Here is a 24,011-nt window from a genome sequence, read left to right as displayed (position 1 = left end):
CGCTGAGCCTGAGCGTCCGGAGCCTGTGCTCCGCAACGGGAGAGGCCACAACAGTGAGAGGCCTGCGTACCTCAAAAAAAAAAAAAAAAAAAATTGAGTATAAAGTATAAGAATATGGAATCACTATGTTGTACACCTAAAACTAATATAATATTGTAAGTTAACTATACTTCAATAAAATAACAATACAGTAATTATATATATTTAATGTATTCTATGTATTTTATATACATATACATATTATATGTAATATTTTTATGCATGTGGTTATTTTTATGCAGGTAGTATTTGTATGTATATGGACACTATTTGAAGACAAGGTTAAAAAAGATCATGTGAGAACTTTTCTGAATGTGAGGCCCAAACCCAATGGCCCTGCTGGCCATGCCTTTATGTAAGCCTGCCTCTAGGACAGTAAGCATGAGACCTCCCAGGATTCAGCTAACCCTGGAAGGAAGACTTTTAGGGACTAAATACTTGTGTTCCCCCGAAGTTCATATGTTGAAGCCCTAACCTCCAGTGGGGGCTGTATTTGCAGTAAGGAGATAATTAAGGTTACATGAGGTCATAAGATTAGGACCCTGATCCAATAGGATTAGTGTCCTTATAAGATGAGACACAACAGAGCTCACTCTCTCTCTGTTCTGTGTTTGCATGTCCCCAGGAAAGGCCACACAAGGACACAGTGAGAGGGAAACATCTGCAAGCCAGGAAGAGGAGTGCTCACCAGAAACCAAACAGCCAGAACCTTGATCTTGGATTTCTAGCCTCCAGAATCAGAAGAAAATATACATCTGTTGTTTAAGACACCCAGTCTGTGAGATTTTATTATGGCAGCCCAAGGTTGTGATGTGAGGCTAACTGTCCTTTACTCTTGGTCTTTGAAAGTGATCCTCTGAAGTAACCAGCAAGTAGCAAGAAATAGCCTCATCATCACACCAGGCATTTCTCATTCAGAACCTCCTAGGCTCAGCATACCCATTCCTACGCTCACCGCCAAACAGCAGCACTGCCCCAAAGCGAACTGTATTAACAAAAACAAAAATTTACCAAGTGCTGCCTACTGTAACATTAGACAAAGAAACTGTTAAAGAGAACCATGTATTTGGGAGCATTTCTCAACAGAGAGCTACTCACTTTGCTTTAAATGTTATCTCGTATAGTCCGTGCACCCAGGGGTTCTAACATGATTGACATTAAACCTGGTAAGGTGTGGTTATTCATTCACTCACTCAAAAAATACACATTGCATTTCTAAGATGTGGCAGGCACTGTTCTAGGTGCTGGAGATCTAGTGGTACATCAAAGTCAGTTCTTGCCCTATTGAAGCTTAGTCTAAGTGGCAGGAAATGGACACTAAACAAATAAGCAAGTAAGTATATACAGGGGCAATAAGGGCTATAAGAAAAAGGAAGTAGGGTAAGGGGTATTAAAAAAAGTATAAGAGGTTAAGGATTTGTAATTTTATGTGTAGTGGTCAGGGAGGCCTGACATATGAGCAAAGACCTAAAGAGCAGACCACGAAGAATGGACTTTGGCTTTCACCCTGAGGAGGTGGGAGAGAAACCACTGGATGGTTTGGAGCAGAGGAGTGACCTGACGTTATTGAAAACATTAAACGATCATTCTGGCAGCGATCTGGGGACTAGATTGTAGGGTACAGCATACAGCAAGTTCAGGAGCAGGGAGACCAGCTATGAGGAGACTCCGGGAGAAAAATGATGGTGGTGTGGACCAGTGTGATAATGGGGGAAATGAGAAGTTGTCAGACTCTGGATATATTCTGAAGGTAGAGCCAACAGGTTCTGCTGATGAATTGGATGTGACAAATAGGAGACCAAGAGAAGTCAAGATGACTCTAAGTTGCTTGGCCTGAGCAGCTGGATGACAATGACCTTGTGATGTGATCCGGAGACAGCATGCTGATAACTAGAGCACCACTGCATCTGAGTCACCATCAACTAATAACGCATTGATAGGAACCTGAAAGCATAAGGGTAACTCTCCCTCCACGTAAGTCAATACTACCATACAACATTCTTATTACAGTTTATACGATGTGCTTTATTATAAGAGAAACAGCTAAAGAGTTTTCTCCCCTCCCCTCGCAAAAAAAAAAAAAAAAAAAAAAAGTGACTGTAAAAAGTAATGTAAAGCAAAAAGGGAAAAAACTGCCCAAGGCAAGGGAGTCTAGCAAAACGATGTCAATATTGGGCTATAATAATACAAAAATCCATGCTTGCGATCTTGTTCAAAGGGTAGAGAAGGGTACAGAAATGGGGAGGAGGCAGCGAGCATTAGGGCCTTCAAAAACTTGCTTAAACAAGAAAAAGCCTTTAAAGGGCCATTTGGAGAAAGGAAATGACTCAATTGCTATGAGGCATGGAGAGAGAGGGAGAGGAGCTAGGAGGAAATCAACGTGTGTGTTTATATGAGTCTTAATAATACAGTTCATGACACAATATTTCTTAAGAAAATGGGTGGGTAGGTTTCCAGTTCAAATGTTAAAACGTTAACATTCTAGTTTAAATTAATAAGTACCCGGTTACAAATAAAGGTGTATTTAAAAGGTTTCACAAAGAACGTGACATCAATTGTTCCACTTGTCTTAAATTCTGGTGAAGTACAAATTAATCACAAGTAGCTTGTGACTGAATCATCTGAAACTTTGGGGAAGTGCCGAACAATATGTTATTTATTTTATAAGGTAATATTTAAGCTAATTTCCACCTAAAAGTTATCTCTGAAAACATTCTTAAATCTAGCTAGCTACGTGTTGTCAGTGTATTATAGGACTATTAACTAGAGACTTGCCCAGGTATGAAATCCAAAGTCAGGTTAAGACATTAGGAAACCATCCTTGTATTTTATAAGTATAGAGGAGTATTCAGAGGATCGTTTTATATTCAAATATGTCATTTTTTATACTTCATTTAAAAATCTACTTTAGATCCAAGCATACCATCTTTTTAAGTACTTTCATTGTCCGCAATATCCAGCCTAAGTTTGATATTTAAAACAGTTGTCTTCCGTTTTAAGGTTTCGATATTAAAACAAGCAAAACACCCTTGGTTATCTCCATCTCTCTAGTTATAAAATTGCTCTTAAATACACATTCATCAGAAACAGCCTGGAAAAAGTCTTTCAGTTGATATCAGTACAGTGTCTTCTCACATAATCGAAAAACTAGATTTGGAATGAATTTGAAGCTAATTTGATATTTAATCATAGGCCAGAGCAGTGGCCTCTTCTAGCGACCTTCCACTACCTGGAAGCAAAGGCCTTGAAAACAGCTCTCAAAAATAAGTATATTTTACTTTTCACCATTCTTTTGGCTAAACAGCAAATTCCAAAGTAGTGTTTCATCATTTGGTTTATCTGGTTATGAAAATTATAAATTATATTTAGCGAACTGCATTTTTAAACAAACTCTGAACCAAGCAGATACTTTTAAGTCTCAATGGTAGTAGACGGGACAATTAAAAGAAGTTAGGTTGGAACAGAAAGATGAAAATAAGGTCAGACATAGCTTTTGCTCTGCGTTACATAACTAAAGACTTCCATTAAATGTAAAGAGCTCGGGCTTCCCTGGTGGCGCAGTGGTTGAGAGTCCGCCTGCCGATGCAGGGGACACGGGTTCGTGCCCCGGTCCAGGAGGATCCCACATGCCGCGGAGCGGCTAGGCCCGTGAGCCATGGCCGCTGAGCCTGCGTGTCCAGAGCCTGTACTCCGCAACGGGAGAGGCCACAACAGCTAGCTAGCTACGTGTTGTCGGTGTATTATAGGACTATTAACTAGAGACTTGCCCAGGTATGAAATCCAAAGTCAGGTTAAGACATTAGGAAACCATCCTTGTATTTTATAAGTATAGAGGAGTTTTCAGAGGATCGTTTTATATTCAAATATGTCATTTTTTAGACTTCATTTAAAAATCTACTTTAGATCCAAGCATACCATCTTTTTAAGTACTTTCATTGTCCGCAATATCCAGCCTAAGTTTGATATTTAAAACAGTTGTCTTCCGTTTTAAGGTTTCGATATTAAAACAAGCAAAACACCCTTGGTTATCTCCATCTCTCTAGTTATAAAATTGCTCTTAAATACACATTCATCAGAAACAGCCTGGAAAAAGTCTTTCAGTTGATATCAGTACAGTGTCTTCTCACATAATCGAAAAACTAGATTTGGAATGAATTTGAAGCTAATTTGATATTTAATCATAGGCCAGAGCAGTGGCCTCTTCTAGCGACCTTCCACTACCTGGAAGCAAAGGCCTTGAAAACAGCTCTCAAAAATAAGTATATTTTACTTTTCACCATTCTTTTGGCTAAACAGCAAATTCCAAAGTAGTGTTTCATCATTTGGTTTATCTGGTTATGAAAATTATAAATTATATTTAGCGAACTGCATTTTTAAACAAACTCTGAACCAAGCAGATACTTTTAAGTCTCAATGGTAGTAGACGGGACAATTAAAAGAAGTTAGGTTGGAACAGAAAGATGAAAATAAGGTCAGACATAGCTTTTGCTCTGCGTTACATAACTAAAGACTTCCATTAAATGTAAAGAGCTCGGGCTTCCCTGGTGGCGCAGTGGTTGAGAGTCCGCCTGCCGATGCAGGGGACACGGGTTCGTGCCCCGGTCCAGGAGGATCCCACATGCCGCGGAGCGGCTAGGCCCGTGAGCCATGGCCGCTGAGCCTGCGTGTCCAGAGCCTGTACTCCGCAACGGGAGAGGCCACAACAGGTGAGAGGCCCCCGTACCGCAAAAACAAACAGACAAACAAAAAAACAAACAAACAAAAAAATGTAAAGAGCTCTTGTGAGGGAAAAAAAATGCAGTTCTGGTTTACTTAACATTTATTGTTCATTCACGACCTTATTTCTAACCTACCGTTCTCTTCATTTCCCAAACAATGATTTTATATCAGAAGGGACTGGAGCCCAAGCAGCCCTGTGCGACAGAGGCATGATTGTTACACGGAGAGGGTGCGACCCGTGAAACTATTCACGAAGGAGCAGACAGTAAATCACTGTTAGCACACTCCAGCCTGCTGCAGAGCACTCCCCAGAGACTGCACTGTCCCCAGGGGATTCAAATTGCAGTTTTATCTCCTTCCACTGGTGGTCTTTTAGAGCCGTATTTATATTCTTATTGCAACTTATTTTCAAGCATCTTGTTTTGTAATTGTGGTATTTACTCATCACTCACACCTGTAAATCCTTCTTTCCTCATTCAAAAAACAAGTTAGACACTGTACATTGAAAGTTCTGTGTTGGGGGAAAGCCTAGATTTTATTCATTTTGAGAACTGAAATCTCAAAATAACTTTCTAGTGGTTTTTTTTTCTTTCCCTTTTTAAATGGTCCTATCCCATCCAACGATCTCTTTCTCTTCCCACCGAATCCTTGAAAAAGAACTCGCTGCTTTCACAAATTCATCCCCTCTTTTAGGTACCAGGCCCCTACCGTCTGTTAGGTGGTAGAGATGCAAGAGAAATGAAAAAGATATAGTCCCATGACTCAAGGAGCTTCTGATCTAACAGGAAAGAGAAGCATTCAACAAGCTATTGGACCGAAAATTAACTCTAGCTGTCAAAGATGGACTAATATGGCAGGGTACTTTGAGAACACATAATGGAGAGGTATGACGTCTTCTGGAGTATCAGGGAAGTCTGTCTACAGGAAGAAACATTTAGGCTGAAACTTGAAGGATGAGTAGGAATTAGCCAGGTAAAGAGGTAAAAGGGGGAGATGAGGGTGTTCCAGTGCAGGCCTGTAGTTACAAAGGAGCTTGGAAGTTTCCATACCAGTGATGTCGCAGAGGGAAGAAAGTGATGGGAGCCTGGCAGAGAGACAAGACCAGAGAAGTAGGCAAGAACCAAATCATGCACAGCCTTGAAGGTCCTATTAAGGTTTCGGGATGTCAGAGTGTTTTAAGCAAGGAAGCTATGTGATCAGATATGCATCTTTCAGAGATAGCTTTAGCTACAATGTGGAGAGTGAACTGGAGGACAAGAGTAAACAGAACATTATTTATGTTAATTTGGGGGAAAACGCCACCAAAAATATTTCTCTATATATTGGTTCTGGACACATATGATCTATGTTAAAGTATAGAAAACGAACTATAAAGATGCACAGGAAACTCATCACACTGTTACTATGAGGAAATGGAGGGGAATGGGAAAGACAGTGTTGATTATAAGGAAGCTAAGCTTTATACACCATGTTTTATTTCTTCCAATAAAGACAGGAAACAAATAAGGCAGAATATTAACAGTTGCTAATTCTGGGATTTTTTTTTTTTTTTATTCTTTGAAATTTTCTGTATCTTTCAAAGGCCTCAAAAGAAAAACAAAGTTGAAAAAAGGAGAGAGGCAGGAGAACCAGCTGAGAGCGATGTGCTATCGAAATCAAGAGCAAAGGGTATTTCTCAGAGGAAGGAGTGGTCATGTGCATCAACGCTGAGACTTAAAATAAAATCAAAACTTTAAAATGTCCACTGGATTTACTGTCATGCATGTCACAGAAGAGCAAAAGCCTTGGCAAAGGCATGCTGGGAACACAAGCCAGGCAGGAATGGGCAAATGGGAGAGAAGGCAGTGGCAATGCAGATGTCAACAATCCTTTGTCTTTGGAAGAGAGGAGAGAAGGGGTAAAAGGCACAGAAAACCCTAGAAAGGCTTGTTTCTAAGATGAGAGAGACTAAAACCTGTTTATGTGCGGATTGGGAGATGCAGAAGAGGTGGAGACAGGAGGACAAGATTTCTGAGCACGTGCAAATGATCTGAAAACAGGTGGAGAGATTGGCCTCAGATTGGAGGACGGACACTGCCTCCACCGTAAGGAGATAAGCAGGAAATGATGAGTACAGATGCAGGAGGTTCCCAACTGACGCACTCTTGTTTTTTCACGGGAAGTAGGAGGCACTGAGGGTGAAATATCCAGTTAGGAGAGAAAGTTAGAGACTAACGGAGAGAAAGGGAAGATGACGAGTCAGTGTTGAGGACCCAACTGAGGCCGATGACTGAGTGTGCAGCCTGCCTAGATGCGTGCTTGAAATGTTTTTTCTAGTAGGCTTCAGCTGCCCGATGCAAGAGCAGAGAAGGGTGGTATTTCTATAATTTGGGACTGGTTTTCACTCAGATGGGTGCGACCAAAAGAAAGAGGAGCCAGGAGCTGAAAGTGTTTGCCAGAGAGACACTGTTATTATGAAGCTCTGTTGGACACAGAGGGGAAGGAAAGAGGCAGGGAATGGATGGATGGAGAGAGTGGCAGGACCCACGGCTTGGAGGGCTTCCTGCAATCAGAGTGAGCGCAGGGAGGTGCGGGGGCAAGTAAGGTGGAACGAGAGGAAGCTGTGATTGGAGAGGGGATGTCAGAGCTAGTGATTTAGAACATGGAGCCTTTCCTGATAACAAGGCCCAGCATGAAGCCCTGGAGTGGGGGGCAGAGGTGAGTAGGAACAAAGGACAGTATAGATGAGGAAGGCAAGAAGCTGAAAAAGCAGAGGGTTAGTAGTTAGGTGGACGCTAACACTCCCATGAATGGGGACAGGTGGTGGGACAGGTAGAAGGACAGTAAGCCTGGTGCTAAATCTTTAAAAGTGGGGTAAACTGAGGTCTGTGGAAGACAGTGCCAATGTGTTTGTAGGGCACAGCCTCCAACGGTCTGGGAGTTTTTGAGAGAAGGAGAAGTGGTCTGAGAAGCAAGAAGGACACTAACCACACTTCCTGACACTGGGATAAACAGGCAAGAAGGATAACAAACAGCCTCATCAAAGAACGCTGGGAAAAAGCAGTGTTCTAGAACAGAGCCAGGATTCATGGTGATGGTGGCTCTCATCCATCCCTGGCTACACACTAGAACCACCCAGGAAGCTTTAAAAGATATCCATGCCCACGTCCCCCCACCCCAGACCAATAAATCAGAATCTCTGGAGCCCGGGTTTTTATGCCATTCAAAAGCTCCCCTGTAATTCTAATGTACAAGTGGATTTTAAAACCACTGATTTAAGGCAAGCAGGTGAACAGAACTTTGGAGAAGGGACTCCAAAGACAGACACAGAGAGGTTCCCTGACCATGAGCGGTAATGGCCTGATTGTACAAACTGCACTCCCCAAGTGTGCTCCAGGAACTCATATCCAGAAGGAGTTGAGCAGTGAACACAAGCAGACACTTCTTCCAAGTTCACTATTCCCTTTTGTAGTAAAGCAGAGATTCTGATCAAACAGCTAGATGCGGTCTTTAAAAGGATCCTGGGTGAGTTTACCTTTCCAGTTCCTCTTCCTTCATCACACTTTTTCCAGGTGCTGTGGGAGACAGCAGTGTGGGCTTCTAAGCATTGAAGAGGAGTTGTTACGGGCTAGCTCCCAGCACTGACACAAAGCAAGCCACCTTTTTCCTCTTCCTCTGTCTGACCCCTGTAAACGGTGGTGGGAGGATCGACACGGGGGATGACAAGGGTGACAATGATGCTAGTTAACCTTTACAGATGCTAGTTAACCTTTATCCCTAGACCCATGGTTTACACTCACCATCTCATTTAATCCACACCATCCCGGGGAAGACAGTAGTAGCTGAATCCCCATTTACAAGTGAGTCCACTGCTCCAGAGAGATTAGGGACTGCCCCAAGGTCACCAGCTAGTAAGTTACCCTAACAACAGCTGGCCTCCAGAGACTAGGGCGTTGGTCACTCCACTTCATGCCACTTAACTACGAAACAGTCCAAGTTTCCTGCTAGTTCTAACACTTGGTGATTCTTTAACTCCCATTGGCTTTCTTCCCTGAAGGAACAGGGTGGATTGCAGACTTCAAAGGCTTTGAAAGGGCAGAGGTTTTACTGAAAACTTAAGGCAGGCTTCTGGGAGTGAGTCTGCAGCAGCGCACAGAAGGGGAAATGACATCATGAGGTTTCACGGGGCAGCCTTCCCACAGGTGCTCCCCCGAGGGTTTCGGAGCGACACAACAGTTGCCTTTTCTGCCAGCTTCAGAAGCATCTCTCCCCCGGCAGGCGGAAATGTAATCTCACCTGGTCAGGATGACGGGTGCCTAATTGGATGGTGAGACTTCAGGATTTAGTCATTGCCAGGAAGATTCTGCGTGTTATTTCTCAGCCGTGCGAAAATTAACTCAAAATCTTTTCTTCTTGTATCCTCTAATTTTAAACTAGGTAAATTTAATCTCCTGCTTCTTGGCTCAGCGTTACTGCAAATTAAACATGCAAGTATTAATAATGAAAATAATTTCCCTTTAAAAACATATCCTGAAACTCGAGGTGGGGCATTTCCAATACATCCATGAAACAAAACAGTTTGTCTGTTTCTCCAAAGGAAGACGCTAAACCCGGAATTTAGTTCAGCCTGTTAAACAATTCGTTTGCTCTAATTCTGCCCATTAAAGAACTTTTCCCAGACACAATTAGCATGTAAATCAGTGGCAGAGAAGGAAGAAGGGGTCTCGGCGACCCGGCCGGGACGGAGACATCGGGAGGAGAACCCCAGGGACATCTTGGGCCCGACGTGCGGGCCGCGGGACCGCGCCGGGGGCGCACGGACGAGCTCGGGACTTAACGCCGAAATTTGGGCGTTAAATAGCGCAGCCGAGGAGTGACCGGTGGCGGCCCGCCAGGGCCCCTCCCCGGGTCCCGACCGGATTCGAAAAGGACGTCCGCGAGCCAGTCCCCACCCGGGCCGCGGGAGCGCGCAGCGAAGCGCGCCGCCCCCACGCACCAGCCCTCTCTCGGAGCTGGCTCCGCGTGCCGCGGTGGCTGCGCGCGCACCTACGGCCGCAGCCCCCCAACCCCCCGCCGCCGTGGATCTGTAGGGGCTTTTGCCTGCGAAAGGTGGGGATAGCGGCCCCTGCTGGCAACTTTGGTAGACAGCAAGGAGACCGACTTTTTCCCGCTTACCCTTCTCACCTTTTCTAAACAGTTTGTAGAAAATATATCTTATATATACATACAGTTGTCGCGTGTGCACTTATTTTATTCTTCGTGAGCCCTCATTAGCAGATGTCTGTATGTAGTCTAGTTCCATGTAGGAACGGTAATTTTTTAAAAAGGGGGGGTAGACTTATTAGTGGCCCTAGCCCCAATTAGGGAACAGGTACAGTTTCTACTGCATTTATATGAAGGCATTCGGCCTAAGGGTGACTGAGACCCTGATCTCCTTACCAATGCTTTTCTCGGCCGACCCCATGACTAGTAAATAATGATCGATGGGAGAACTGCTTAGCCGACCCGTGTGACTTTCTTTAAAGGCTGTGGCTACGATCCAAACCAAGTGAGAAGCCCACTCGGGGAGCAACGTGCTACCGTGCGCAGTCTGCGGGTCAAGCAGGCGGGGAGCGCGCAGCGGCCGGGGGAGGGGGGACATCGTGTGGCCTGCCCAGTGGGCCCAAGCCTGTAACAGCAAGGCTATTTTGGCGACTGAACTTTCAAGCGGAGGAGGAAGGCTGTGCCTGCCATTCTTCTTCTAATGGTAACAAAAGCGCCTTGGAAGAAGTTGCGATTTACTTATTCCATGAAGCTGTTGGATTCTCATTGGAACTGTGTCTTATTTCTGAAGTTTACATAGTTACTTCTAAGCACAGTCTACACACTTTCTAACTTTAAAAGCAGATCTTCGTTGTTAACAGCATCCTTTCCACTATAGTTTATTTGCTTACTTAACATGCTTTATTAACGTGTTGTGTTGTACGTACGTTAATAACTGTGTTCGTATATTCGAAGTGTATTTTTAAGCGCACCGGGTTCTATCCAATTCATCTGGGTGCGCAGAGCGTCCATCATTTCTGGAATCTACCTCTTGACACAGTAATCAGAATTAGAAAGGTTCGCCGTTCACTTACCCTCATCCTTTAAAACTTTTCCATTTAAGAAAATCGATGAAATCCTTTCTTGTAACTCGCTCCTGCAATACGTCTATTTTTATTAATTTTTCTGATTTGACAGAGCTCAGCAATGCCGTCCGGGATTCTTTTTTTTTTTTTTTTTTCCCCTTGCTAGAGCAGATGCGGGGGTGGGGGAGGCAAGGGCTGGCCTCCTGCCGGCGTCGCCCCCGCGGGGACCTCGGCCGAACGCGCGGCGGGGCCGGGAATAGTGGTGGAAGGAAGCTGCGAGGGCCAGTCTGTCCAAGGCTCCACCTGCGGCCAAACCGCGTAGGTTCTCCGTCTCTCCGCCTCGCTCGCTAGCTTTCGCACACGTAGACCGCAGCTCTCCTTTGGGTCGGAGAAGACGCCAGCCAAAGGAGGCGGGGTTGCAGGAGGAGAGTCCGCTCTGCGCAATCCAGTCCGGGACTTGGCTCCGCCCCGGAGCGGCGGCCTCTCCGGTGACAGAGGAGTAGTGAGCCGCACGGGGTGAGGCTGCAGCCAACTCCGCTCCCCACGCACTCGGCTGCCCAGGCGCTCCGGACGCAGCAGCAGCGCTTCTCCGCGGGGCCGACCGTCCGCGATGTCTGCTTAGGAGCGGCGGCAGCGGCCAGCATTGCCACACCCGCGGCGTAGCGCTCCCAGCCGTGGAGCGGGGCTACGAGGCGAACCCCTGCGCCAGCCCCCACCCCGCCCCCCCCAACCCTGAAATGACTTGTTAATCGGCGCAGACACCACCGAAGGGATTGCCGGAGTGGAATCCAAGTGGAATTTGGATTTGGATAAGAGTTTCTTGAACATTTACTCCTTTCTTGTTGGTTTCTTTCTTCCTTTCTTCCTTTCCCCTTCTCCGCCTGTCATTGGAGATGAATACAGCGCGTTTGCATCCCAGAAAGTAGTCGCCGCGACTGTTACCCCAAAGAGACAAGCACACATGTAGGAATGACAAAGGCTTGCGAAGGAGAGAGCGCAGCTCGCGGCCCGGAGAGATCCCCTCGATAATGGATTACTAAATGGGATACACGCTGTACCAGCCCGCTCCGAGCCCCGGCCGCCTGCCCGTCGATGCACCGAAAAGGTACGGCTGGGGCGCCCCGGCGCGCCCCACCTCCCGGGCGGCTCGGCTCCCTCCTGCGGGTCCCGTGGCCGCGGTCCGCACGCCCTGTCTCGGCTTTGTGGTGTTGCGTTTTATTTTGTCTTGTGTCAGTCTCCCGAGCGTTGCCCGGCCCTGGGGGAGCAGTCGCGAGCCCTGGCCGCTGCTCCTCTCCACCCTGCGCCCCAGAGACCGCCGGGCTCCGTGCTGCGAGCTTCCCCACCCGCGCTGCGCACACGCCAGGCGCCGCCCGGGACACCAACCGCGCGGATAGCTCGCTGGCCCTGGGATGTGTATGCAGTACCCGGGGGCTCGTTCTTACTTTCGGGCCAGCAGGCAGCAGAGAAGCCCTGAAAGGGTGCGATTCTCGGAAGTGCCCTGTCCTGGTGCGAAGGCAGGGGAAGGGGTTCTGCCTTCTAGGGCTGGAGGAGGCTGGGTAGAAGAGCGCTGTTTTCGCTCGGCACGAGGTTTGGGTTCAGGGGTTCCGCAGATACGGTGGAGAAGCAAAGAGAATCTTTTGTTGTCGGTGCGGGGTCTGGGCTGGGCTCAGTGGAGTGCGGGAAACTTGTAATGGCCCTGGCACTCGCGCACCCTACCACTTGGTGACATCCCGGCTCCCTCGGACGCTGGCACCGGAGGTTCCGGGCTTTGTTTGCTCGGACGAGTGGCCTCCTCCCAGTGTGGCGCGGCGCCCCCGCTCTGGGTTCTATTCCCCGCCGCAGCTCCCTCCTGGGCGGCGAAGACAGCATCCGTCGCGTCTGCGTCCCCCTCAAGCACAGAACCCGCCACGCCGGGACTGGCGCCCACTGTGCCGTCTTCCAGAATCTACGAGGTCCCTCTCTGGAAAGAAGGTGTCCCGGGAGGGGGAAGCGTGAGAAGACCAGGCAAGAGATGGCTCAGTGCTTGCTAACCAGACGAGAGCTCTGCCCGGGCCCCAGGTTCTGGATTGTCCGGACTACTTGCTGCGTCTAGAGCGCTGCTTCGCTGGCTGTGGGGCGCTCGGGAGCAAGCCCGACAGTGCCCACCCACTCTGCACGACCCTGCTGGGATGGGACGTGTCTCTTCCCCAGATGCTCCGCTTTTTTATCAGCTCCCCACCGTGTTACACGGTGCAAAGCAGGATCCTGAGATCCGTTCTCTCCTCCCACGACCGTAACGGTACAGGGGGAGCCAGGGAACAGTCCTGGATTTGTGGGTATGGGGGAAGGAAACAGGACTCCTCTTTCCCGCTCCCTCGCCGCCCCTCCGCCCAGCGCCTCCTCCTTTTTTTCCCAGCGCGGGGTCACTCGACCAGGCGCTTCTGTAAAGTTTCTCTGAAGGCCAGGGGTGGGGGGCACTACAGAACTGGGGCTCAGCATGTGCAGCCCGCGCGAAATGGAACCCCCAGGGAGGCGGGCAAACCGCCCAGGATACGGCTAGGAGGTAGGAGCCGGCCCTTCGGAGAGTGGCACCCCGGCCGGTGGTCAGCTTGGTTGGGGTCGTGGCGCTGCACTTGCTGGCCCAGTCTCTCAAGCAATTGAGCAAGGGGTGGGCGCGGGGAGGGGCGAGAAGGGGAAGTTCAGCGCAGCACTCAGGAAGCTGGTGCGGCCACTGTGGACAGCGGCTGGCGCGCGGGTGCGTGTGGACACTGGCCCGGGCTCGCTGCCTCCAAGCTCAGCATCCCAGCCTCCTGCACCCCTCGCGCTGTTTTCCAGCCGGCGGGTGTTCAAGGAGGGGCAGAGCAGGAAATCAGGTGTGCGTGGAGAGGGGGAGGAACCGCTGTTTTCACGGCCAAGGCGAGCATTTCCAGGGGCCGCCTTCTGCCTGTACTGCAGGGGGCAGCTCCGCTACCAATCCGCGTCGGTCCTTGGGAGAAAGGCGTCTGCTTTGGGAATGTGGTGGCCAGGGACGGCCACAGTGGGATCACTCTCTGCCTAGGCTGGATGAAAATCAAGTTGCAATTGAATGTGATCCATGAAAGGTTTAAAACACAGGCGCGCGAAGACACTCATACAGACACACTCTCTCACATGTACGCCCAACTTTCTTTGCTTGGAATATGAAAAAATGTTTAACCCTGTTACAGTGTTCTGCCAGCAGGTCTCAGGAAAGCTATTTAATGCCGCCCAGCGCTGGTTCTGAAGTCTTTCCGGGTACGAAGGTCGAGTGCCTTTGCCTTGCCTTTCTCTAATCCTGATAATTGTCTGGTCTTCCTTTCAACATACATCTTGGGCATTTGAGGTCCACAGTCTGCCACTCTCATGGCAGGGAGAAGATTGTTGGTTCCAGATAATATGAACCCTTTATTAAGGTTTTTTTCCCCAAAGTAAAGATACTAGTGCACATTTCTGAATGAAAACATCTTATTTTTCACACCTTTTCCAAATGACTACCAGAGGTCAAGATTGCAAGTATTTTGCATGTTTTTTTTAATACCCTGTTTAGTCTGCATGGAGCAGTTTTTACAGTAAGCTTTGATTAAACTACTCCAGGCACGAAAGTTAATTATTAACCTAACCTTAAATACCACAGTGGCAACACTGTGTCTCCACCTATTAACCTAAACCATCTGTTAAAAAATAATTGCACTAATTATTTGAATTTGGTTTACCCATGCTTGTTTATATGGTGACTTTTATTCGACTCTTGAGTAACCCCCCACTCTCTGTTATTATTTTGGGTTTAGGACATTCTTAGATGAGGCACTTTGCAAACCAATCTGAAAGCAGAAATGAATGACCAACAGATTTAAACCTCTTTTTTGTGTTCTGTCTTTTTTCAACTTGATATAAAGAGGCATTCTAGTTCATGTTTCTTATTTACACTGTTTGGTGACAATCTTCCCAAAGCTTTCTGTTCTGCAGTTATCACCGTTTAGAGATGGGCCACACTCTCATAATGCATATAATCCACATATGTAAATGTTCAACAGACACCCAAAATCATGATCTCAGTAGCTACCTGCAGAATATACTTATTGGATAAAACATCTAAGTTTAAATAGGTTAAAAATTCATAAGAACCACTGTAGAAACTCAAGTAAATGTTGAATGAATAAATGAAAGAAATAGTCCCAAACGGTTCACACTTCTCCACTTAGAGTAGACCTAGGCTTTTTTTCCCCTACAGTGAAAAAGAAAATCTATGCCTTCAATTAAGTGGTTATTATAAGGTGGCAATAAGTGCAACTCTTTATTTACACACACAGAGACACACACACAAACACTCACCCCTCGAGTTCTTTTGAAGTCTAGTGAATGCTTTTTTCCCATCGTTAAAAAAATATAGCATTTGCATTTTGAGGAGGTGGATAACATTGCCAAGTGTGTTGAATCAGAAGGATGGCAAGAATTAGGAAGACTGTTACATTCATTGAATAAAAATAAGAAACCCAAATTAAGAACTTGTATTAAATTCAAAATAAATCCTCATGCTTTAAAGGCAAATGGGTAGTTGTACTCCTTTATGAAATGGAAGGAAAAATACTGTTTTGGACAAGGAGGTAAGTCACATACTTCAGGGAGTGTACATAGTGCTTCAGCTCTTTTCTGAGCAGGACAAAAGAGTAATCATGGGAGAAAAAGTTTTTTTAGAACTAGATTTGCCAAGAGCTAATATATTCTCCCATCATATTTGTTTGCAGAAAGGAATCACAGAACAAGCCAAACTAATTGCAAATGCTTTAATTAGGCATCTGCCGTTTGCGACGGTGGAAAAGCCTGCACGTATCTCGGCACTGCCGCCCGCCCTGCACACACACACTTGTAAGTTTCGACAGTTCGCTGCCCTCGTCCCACAGCGAGTGTTCCCTGGGTGTTCACATCTCCAGGGAAAGGGGAAACCTGGAAGCATCCTGCTGGGCCCTCCCGTATCAGTGCCCCCACTCTCTTGGGGTGCCCTGGAGCCAAGTTGTTTCAGAGATTTCTATTCCAGAGTGAAGGCTTTTCTCCTCTGCCTTAAAATGTGCTGTAAGAGCAACTGAGCTATTCTCTGCTGGCAACCACACAGTTGCCTCTTGGGGATATGGTAAGGTAGGGAAGGGAGGGAGGCATTTAATCCCTTTGAAATGGGCAAGTAAGATGTCATACCACACAAACCTCAAGGGGAGAAGGGAGTTCGGGATACTTCTCAGCATGAGACTATTACAATATAGTTTATACACAAGGGTATCTTGCTTTGTGAAGCAGATGAGTTCTTTGCAAACCTTTTTATTAGAATAATTCTAATTACACTAATGGAGAATGTCACATACAAGTATCAATACTTTGATGCTTCCCAAATAACCCCCTCAGCCCAGACCTCTCGCCTGGATCTCTGATATACACAATGCCTACAGGGGGTAGAATCTAATAGACATCTCAAACCCAAATGCTCCAAACACCTAGTTCTGGATCTTTCTCCTCCACACATGCTTTTCTTATCATCTTCTCCATCTTGGTAAATGGCAATTCCATCCTTTGAGTTTGCTCATGCCAAAAATCTCAGGAGTCATCCTTGACTCTTCTCTTTCTGGTATCTGCATCCATTCTAGCTGCCATGTTGTTACCCCCACCTTCAGAAAGCATGCAGACTCCCTCCAGGTCTTCCACCTCAATGGTCCTCACATTGGCCAAGCCACTGTCTCCTCCTGCTGGGGAACCTACTGTGTTAGGCTCCCAGCTAGTCTCTGGGCTTTGCTCTTGGCCCCCTACAGTCTTTTCTCAACACAGTAGCTGAAGTGATATATATTTTTTTTTTTTTAACAGATCAGGTTACATGTGCTCAAATGCTTTCCCATCTTATTCCAGTCAAAGCCAGAGTTCTTTCTATGGTTTTTGTGGCTCCACATGATCTGCACTCGGGTCCCCACCTCTCTGACCTCCACTCCTTGGGGTCACTTGACTATGCTGGGCGTGCTCCCCCCGGGCCCCTGGCAGGGTCTCTCTGCACTTGCCCTTTCAAGGCTTGGGGCGGTCCTTTGCCCAGAGAGCTGCAGGATTTGCTCCTCTCCTCCTATAGGTTCTCTGCTCACATGTCACTTTCCCAGTGAAGACTTTCCTGATCATATTTACTTCACCCTTTTGTTGCAACACTCCTTACCCCAGTGGACAGCCTCAGGTTTTTTTTCTCCTCTTAGCACTTTTCACATCCTGACAAACTGTCTGTTGTCCTCATTTATTTTCTGTCTTCTGCTAGACATAATGCCATTATGTTTCTTTCACTGCTGTATCTCCAGCACTTAAACCTGTGCCTGGCACATCACAGCGCTTTCATAACAAGTATTTGTTGAATGAATGAAGAGTGAATCTTTGTGCAAACAACCCATCTTTATCTCTCGTGCCTGCTCTTGCTTGTCTATGATATGTGTCCATCAAATGAGACACCTCTCTGCCTGCGTGAGTGTGTGTGTGTAACACTGTCTTCCATGCACATAGGTGACGTGTCTCATGCACCATCAGTGGAGCATTCACTCTGGGTTGTTTTTCCAGTCTTCGTGATGGACTGAAGCCTGCTCATTCCCACACTCACATCCAGTCAGTACCCTTCTATAGCCAAGAGCACACATCTGTGGGACACCTGGTTGAAGCTGGAGGGAATGTGAGTTAGGTACAATCACCCTTCTAAGAAACAGAGCTAAGAAGACAGCCAGCACTTATGGAGACTGAGCTTTCGACCTTGGACTCATTTGTTCTGCATTTTAACCACTGGCCACAGAACCTTCTTGCCTTTTTGGAGTTTGCTAATAGTAGTTTTTAAAATTCAACTTTCTGGGGCTTCCCTGGTGGCGCAGTGGTTAAGAATCCATCTGCCAATGCAGGGGACACGGGTTTGAGCCCTGGTCTGGGAAGATCCCACAGGCCGCAGAGCAACTAAGCCCGTGTGCCACAACTACTGAGCCTGCGCCCTAGAACACACAAGCCACAACTATTAAGCCTGCGCACCACAGCTACTGAAACCCACGCGCCTAGAGCCCGTGCTCCACAACAAGAGAAGCCACTGCAATGAGAAGCCCGTGCACCGCAACTAGAGAAAGCCCGTGCGCAGCAACGAAGACCCAACACAGCCAAAAATAAATAAATAAATTTATTAAATAAAATAAAATAAAATTCAACTTCCTACCAGGAGGAAATAGTATGCCCATTAACCCACATTTCTATCCTGTCCCAGTGCAGTGATAACTGTTGTTGAAGGCCCTGTTCTTGGAGTTGGATGACCTGGGTTCCAGACTCACTACAACGAACAAGTCACTTTTCTCAAGCTGCATTATTGTAAATAAAAATTGTGAATAGTAAACCTATGCTTTCTATCTAGTAGGACTGCTGGGAGAATAATATGAAGTCATGAATGTAACTGTATTTGGTAAAATACAAAATGCACTCTGGAACTTCCCTGGTGGCGCAGTGGTTAAGAATCTGCCTGCCGATGCAGGGGACACGTGTTTGAGCCCTGGTCCGGGAAGATCCCACATGCCGCGGAGCAACTAAGCCCGTGAGCCACAACTACTGAGCCCACGTGCCACAACTACTGAAGTCCACACACCTAGAGCCCATGCTCCACAACAAAGACAAGCCACCACAATGAGAAGCCCGCGCACCTCAACGAAGAGTAGCCCCACTCGCCACAACTAGAGAAAGCTCTGGCGCAGCAACGAAGACCCAACACAGCCAAAAATTAATTAATTAATTTTGAAAAAATGCACTCTGGAGATTTGAAAAGTTTGATGCTACCGCCCCCCTCCGCTCCCGAGACCCCAGGCCTAGCAGAGACCGTGCTTCATTGTCTTCTAAATCATAAAAGAGAGATTATACTGTGTTGATGTCATTTTAATGTAAACCACATTATGAAATTAAATAAGATCCTCAAATTCACTGAAAATGCACAATCTACATAGTGTACAAATGGCAACTTTATGAATCAGATGCCAACCGTGTCAACCAGTGATTGTTTCCAAGGTGACCAATGACTCGGGCAAGGTCATAGGAGTGGCACTCTGCCAGGCATTATAAAAAAAAAAAGTAGGGGCTTGGTTTTGCTCAGGTAAGTTCTCACACAGTTCCTGTCAGTGAAAGCATTAACGGAGAATAGACACGTCAGGGCGAACTAGGGGTAGGAGGAAAGAAGTTTTGATCTTTGCTATTTGCTACTATCTTCCCCACCAAATACAGGGCAAATTCATTAGATTTTGTGGCATAAGTTTATAAAAAATGTGGAAGGACTGTTGGAGGGAGGGCTGTAGACAGCTCTGGAGGTGATGCAAAGGTCATACATCTTAGGCAGACACAACACAGACTGCATCCCATTTTTTGCCATTTACAAATAGTGTGACTTTGAGCCAGTTACTTAGCTGCCTCAGTTTCCATTTGTAAAATGCTACAGTTTACATTTGTATTACAGTTGTCAAGAAGAGTAAATATGACATCTGTAAGTTTCATGGCCCAATGCCTGATACACTACACACACTCATTAAATATAAAGTGTTATTTTTATTTGGGTGACAGTTGTCATGGAGAGTGCCCTGGTGGGGAGAGTACAAAAGGAAATGGCCTTACAAATCTGCGACATAAAGAGATGATGCAAAGGAAACACCTTTGGACTGGAAAGGAACATTCACACCGTAAGTAAAATACACACTCTGCACCCACTAAAGAATCTGAGAGTACCCACATTTGGAGTCTGAGAGCTGCCCATAATGACTGTTCAGGAATGAGTTGAATTGACCCCAAGGACCACACACCTGTCATAGGGGAGAAGCTTGGCTGTCAATCAACTCCTCCAAGAGGCTATGGCTGGGACTGCTGCATGAGGGTCTTTATGGTGGCCATATTTGCCAGGTCAGTCTTCCCTGGCCAAGCCTGAAACAGTGACAGTTTGGGAGCACCTGAATCTCCACGCAGAAGCAAACCACTACCTTTCCCACCAAATGCAGGAGATAGTCACCTGACCCCAGTGGAGACAGCGATTACTCTACTGCTGATATATTGCTATACAACCTGAAATTTGATTCAAATGATAATCATACAGTTTCTTATCTGACTCCTCAAAAGCACAGCAAAAGGGGCACTATTATCACTGCAGTTCCCTGAAGGAACAGGAATCCCTCCATGGCTTAGAATTACAGTTATTTTCATCTAGGAAAATGTTTTTCTCTTCAATTTTGTAAGTGGAAAGAGGACATACAGAGAGGTGAATAAATCAGCAATTCACATGCCCCAAAGACTGAAGGACCAGGTCCTGCGGAGCAGCCAGTGTGCGACTGTTGCTTTGAAAGTACTGTTAGTAATAGATATTTCCACATACAGCCTTGAGACCTGAGGCTTTCATTTAATGACTCAGCGCTTGCTAGTGGTTTCCAACTAACCTATAATTGCCATCTGCAGAAACTTTAATTCAAAGAATCCAAGCCAATTCAAAAACCTTAGCGGAAGAATCTCTAAAATTGATGCCATTTACCCCTCTCTTATATCCCTTCTGCCCTCCCACGTGTTTAAGACCAAGCCTTTGGCCATGACTTGATTTGAAGCATTTATAGAACAGAACAGGATCTGGCATTGAACACAATGAAAACATGCCATTGGAAAATAAGCAATTGAGGGACTGGGAAATAAGGGATATATTAATTGTGGTTTAATGTCATATGAGAGTTTTAAAGCCAGGCTTTCTGTGGATCTATTCTTCCTTCCTTTTTCCTGTTCCTGAGTCCTTTTATCAGGAGCGTATTCAATCTTTTCATTAATATTGCAGCGACTCTAGGGCTTGCCTCACCCCCAGACTTCTACCGCCCTTGAATGAGGAAAGTAAGAGAATACTGATGGAGCTGGTGAATGGAAACGTTCCTTTCCTGAAAATGGAATGCTTTATGAAAAACTACACTCCACAAAAAACACTCAGAACAATCCAACAACTGTCTCTCCTCCTTTTTACGCTGAGAGCCACTTGACTTCATTCACATATTTTGGTGTTTGAATGCCTTTGTTCTTAGGCCTCAGATACCCAGGTGGAACGCCAGCCTATTAAGCCTTTCATTATTCTAAAACCGTGAGCATCTGAGTTACTAAAAACATTCTCATCTCTGCAGAGTGAGCGATAACTAGAAACCAAACTGTTTACAGCATTCTAAACTGAAGTATAGGTAGCAGGATGGCAGTTGGGTGGATTTTTATAAGAAGAATACTTGTTAATGGTTTCTGAGATGGATTCTGTGCTAATTCTTCTCGCATCATGAATGATGGCCCTAGCTGGACACTGTCGCTGGGATCTTCATCTATTAATCATGGAGGCTACTTTCTTATTCGGTTGCCATAGTTTCAGGGCCTCAGATAGTGTTGGGATGTCTTGGGAAAGGTTTGAGATATACTAGGCTTGCGAGGCTTGCAGTGATTTTGGCTGTTGTGGTCTTCTGAAAGCACTGAAAACTGCTTCTCGTATAATTCAGCGTTGGATTAAAAGAGGCAACTTCTGAGAGGGTCTCTCTGGACCTTGTTACGTGCACCTCCAGCTGATATTTACTCCAGGATTTGCCTCTTACTCAGTCTTGCTGGTAAAAAATTACAGTCCAGGGGCTGATGTCACTTTCATCTTTCGACAAGAAAGCCAAAGGGTACGAACTCTTCATTAACGCTGTCTCTAAACATGGAGGTAAATGAGGCCATTCCTGACTTCGCTCAAATCTCAGTTTCATAACTTGGTTTTGGCTCTGCAGATGGCTAAATAAATAAAATGACCTCATGAGTGTTGTATGTTGTGCTTTGGTATGGCCATGTAAACACTCGTGCTTTCCTTCAGGTTTCACCTTTATTTTCTTTGGTTCGACACACATTACTAAAGGGCCAGAGACCATCTGACTGCATTTTGCAACACTGGCCCAAAGGTCTACTGTTTTGCGAGCTCTCGAGTGTCTGAGCATTTTTTTCTTCCTGTAATTATAATATCTTGCTATTTCGGGTTGATGAGGAAAAAGCTCTCCAGTGGTGGACATCTCGTGTGACCTAGTCAAGAAAAGATCTGGAGGAGTAAATTGCTACAAGAGGGAGATACACGCACCCCATGATCTATGAGCTTCGTGTGTGATGAAGAACACAGCTCTCCTTTGTTAGGTAAAGTTGGCCTTGCGTAACAGATACTGGTACACTTCTTAATGTTTTAGTTCCCCTTTCTCAAGTGGACTTTCAAGGAAGGACTCCTATCAGTCTAAGCCCAGCCAATTAATTCTTTTGTAAATTAAAATATAAAATAAAACCATCTCACACTTGAAGCAAACAGCACTGAATTCAGGACATGCAGTGCAGCAACTGAAAATCCAGGCGATTTCAGAAGAAGAAAACCTTAATTCATTACAAATGGGCCTAATCTAGAAAATTAGTCATTTTTTTTAAACTAGAAAATAACTAGTTTTTATTTCAGGGGGAGCTTCAAAGCAGCCGTTTTAAATTTCCCCAGATCCAGTCTGCCAAAATTTTTGTTTAAGATCAACAAGAATTTTTAATGCACGTGCCTATTATATTGACCCCCCCTTACTCAACCACACTAAATGATTGATCTTAGAGACCAATAATTTGAAGTAAATTAAAAGGATAACATGGCCTTAATTGCTACTGGCTTCACCAGGCTTCTGGGCACAGGAATTCCTTGTGGAGAAACACTTTTAAGTGTCACAGCAGTTTTTGATCATGTGGTCTGGCTTACCCATAGGCTGCAATTATTCCCCCCAGCCCTCCCCCACCTCCCCCTCAAATATCTCTGTGAAGCAAAGAAAATATCCATTTGTAAATTCAGTATTAGGTACCCCTGATTATTCGGCAGGGTCAGAAAATAGGTCCTGCTTGTTTTAGAGTATTCTTTTAAGATAGTTGTTTTTTAAAAAAAAATAAAAGAAAAAAGCATGGAGTGAGGAGGACAATAGGATTAATATTTCAGATCAGAAGCTTTTTTTGTTCGAAGAAGAGTTTGTGGGAATTCAGTTTGCTGTCCTCTCGACAATGACAAGGTTGTGATTACTCTTTGGTATCTGGTCAGAGACGACATTGCACACTGGAGCCTTAAGAAAAGTAAGCAGTGCTTTTGTGAGGTTGTCAGTCAAATACAATGTAGATTTTCAGTAACCTTAATTAATGATTTCTGATTACAGATTTTTTGGTGTCTCCAAGGCATCAATGCCTCGGAGGCTGCATTTTGCTGGAACATTTTCAGACAGCAGTGACTTGAACATGCTTCCATTATCTTGCCATGCAAACCATACTAGGTTCTTATTTTATGAGAAATGTGATTCTGTATCATTTGCAGAATGATCATATAAAGAATGAAATATCACTTGGGGAACAGCTGAAATTTATAAGTGATGTGGAGTGTTTTGAATCTTTAGAGGAATCATTTTTTATTTTAAAGGAATTTACCTATCAAAACTGTATACTGGCTCCTAGCTGGATTCGAGGCCATGCCTTCCAAAGATTGAATGGGACTTTGAGCTGTGCCCCAATTCTTTCAAATGAAAGCCACTTATGCTGGGGATACTGGACCAAGTGGTATTTCCTTTGCCTAAAAGTGCTCTTTACCGAGTGCTAACCGTAACGACCAGAACACTATAGGCACTGGAGAGAAACAGGCCTTACTTTTGATTTACAGTACTTTTCCCGTGTCATGAGTTTTAGAACAGATATATCAAGAAGCTGAACTGTAATGTTAATGCGCTATTTACATTCAACTTTTAACTAGAGGGGCCTAATGAAAGTTAGGTATAGTATATTAATGCCAACTTATGGATTAAATTGCTGAGTGAATAATCATTTTGCAGCTTATACGAAACTCTTAGTAGCATATAACCTGTCTAGTTTAGCATAATTTGTGCTTACAAATTATAAATGCTTAGCTTTTACAATTAAGCTTACTGATCTATAAGCGTCTTAATGAGAAATTACCTAAGTTGATTGGTATTATTTGCTGTACTGTGTTCTAGGGTAGTGATTATCTGAAATAATGGGCAAGATGGTTGTCCCACTGCATGCAATATGGTTTTACTTCTAATATAAATTAAGTCAACCCAGTGTTATGATCCCATGTATGCCCAGAGAAGAGGAGATGCTACTGGTGTCATC

At 45.4% G+C, this 24,011-nt stretch overlaps 1 protein-coding gene and 1 long non-coding RNA gene across 8 annotated transcripts in view; one reads left to right on the top strand and one right to left on the bottom strand.

The window, feature by feature from the left end:
- LOC114486752 (uncharacterized) overlaps nt 1–10,943 on the bottom strand; it is a 118,742-nt gene extending 107,799 nt beyond the window's left edge. For all 4 annotated transcript variants that reach the window (XR_003681015.2, XR_003681016.2, XR_003681014.2 and 1 more), the window contains exons 1-3: nt 10,854–10,943; nt 9,034–9,209; nt 8,273–8,423 (exon numbers count right to left, since the gene is read on the bottom strand). This is a non-coding gene — a long non-coding RNA (uncharacterized lncRNA). The remainder of the gene's footprint in view (nt 1–8,272; nt 8,424–9,033; nt 9,210–10,853) is intronic.
- Nucleotides 10,944–11,208: 265 nt separating this feature from the next.
- Nucleotides 11,209–24,011, top strand: part of SEMA6A (semaphorin 6A) — a 125,680-nt gene continuing 112,877 nt past the window's right edge. For all 4 annotated transcript variants that reach the window (XM_007126482.4, XM_007126481.4, XM_007126480.4 and 1 more), the window contains exon 1: nt 11,209–11,949. The gene's annotated coding sequence lies outside the window, so the exon portion shown is untranslated. The remainder of the gene's footprint in view (nt 11,950–24,011) is intronic.

The sequence above is a fragment of the Physeter macrocephalus genome, chromosome 8, assembly GCF_002837175.3.
Source record: "Physeter macrocephalus isolate SW-GA chromosome 8, ASM283717v5, whole genome shotgun sequence".
In the NCBI taxonomy this organism is placed as follows: Eukaryota; Metazoa; Chordata; class Mammalia; order Artiodactyla; family Physeteridae; genus Physeter; species Physeter macrocephalus.
The sequence above is the reverse complement of the archived record's forward strand: the minus strand, read 5'-3'. Positions and strand labels throughout refer to the sequence as shown.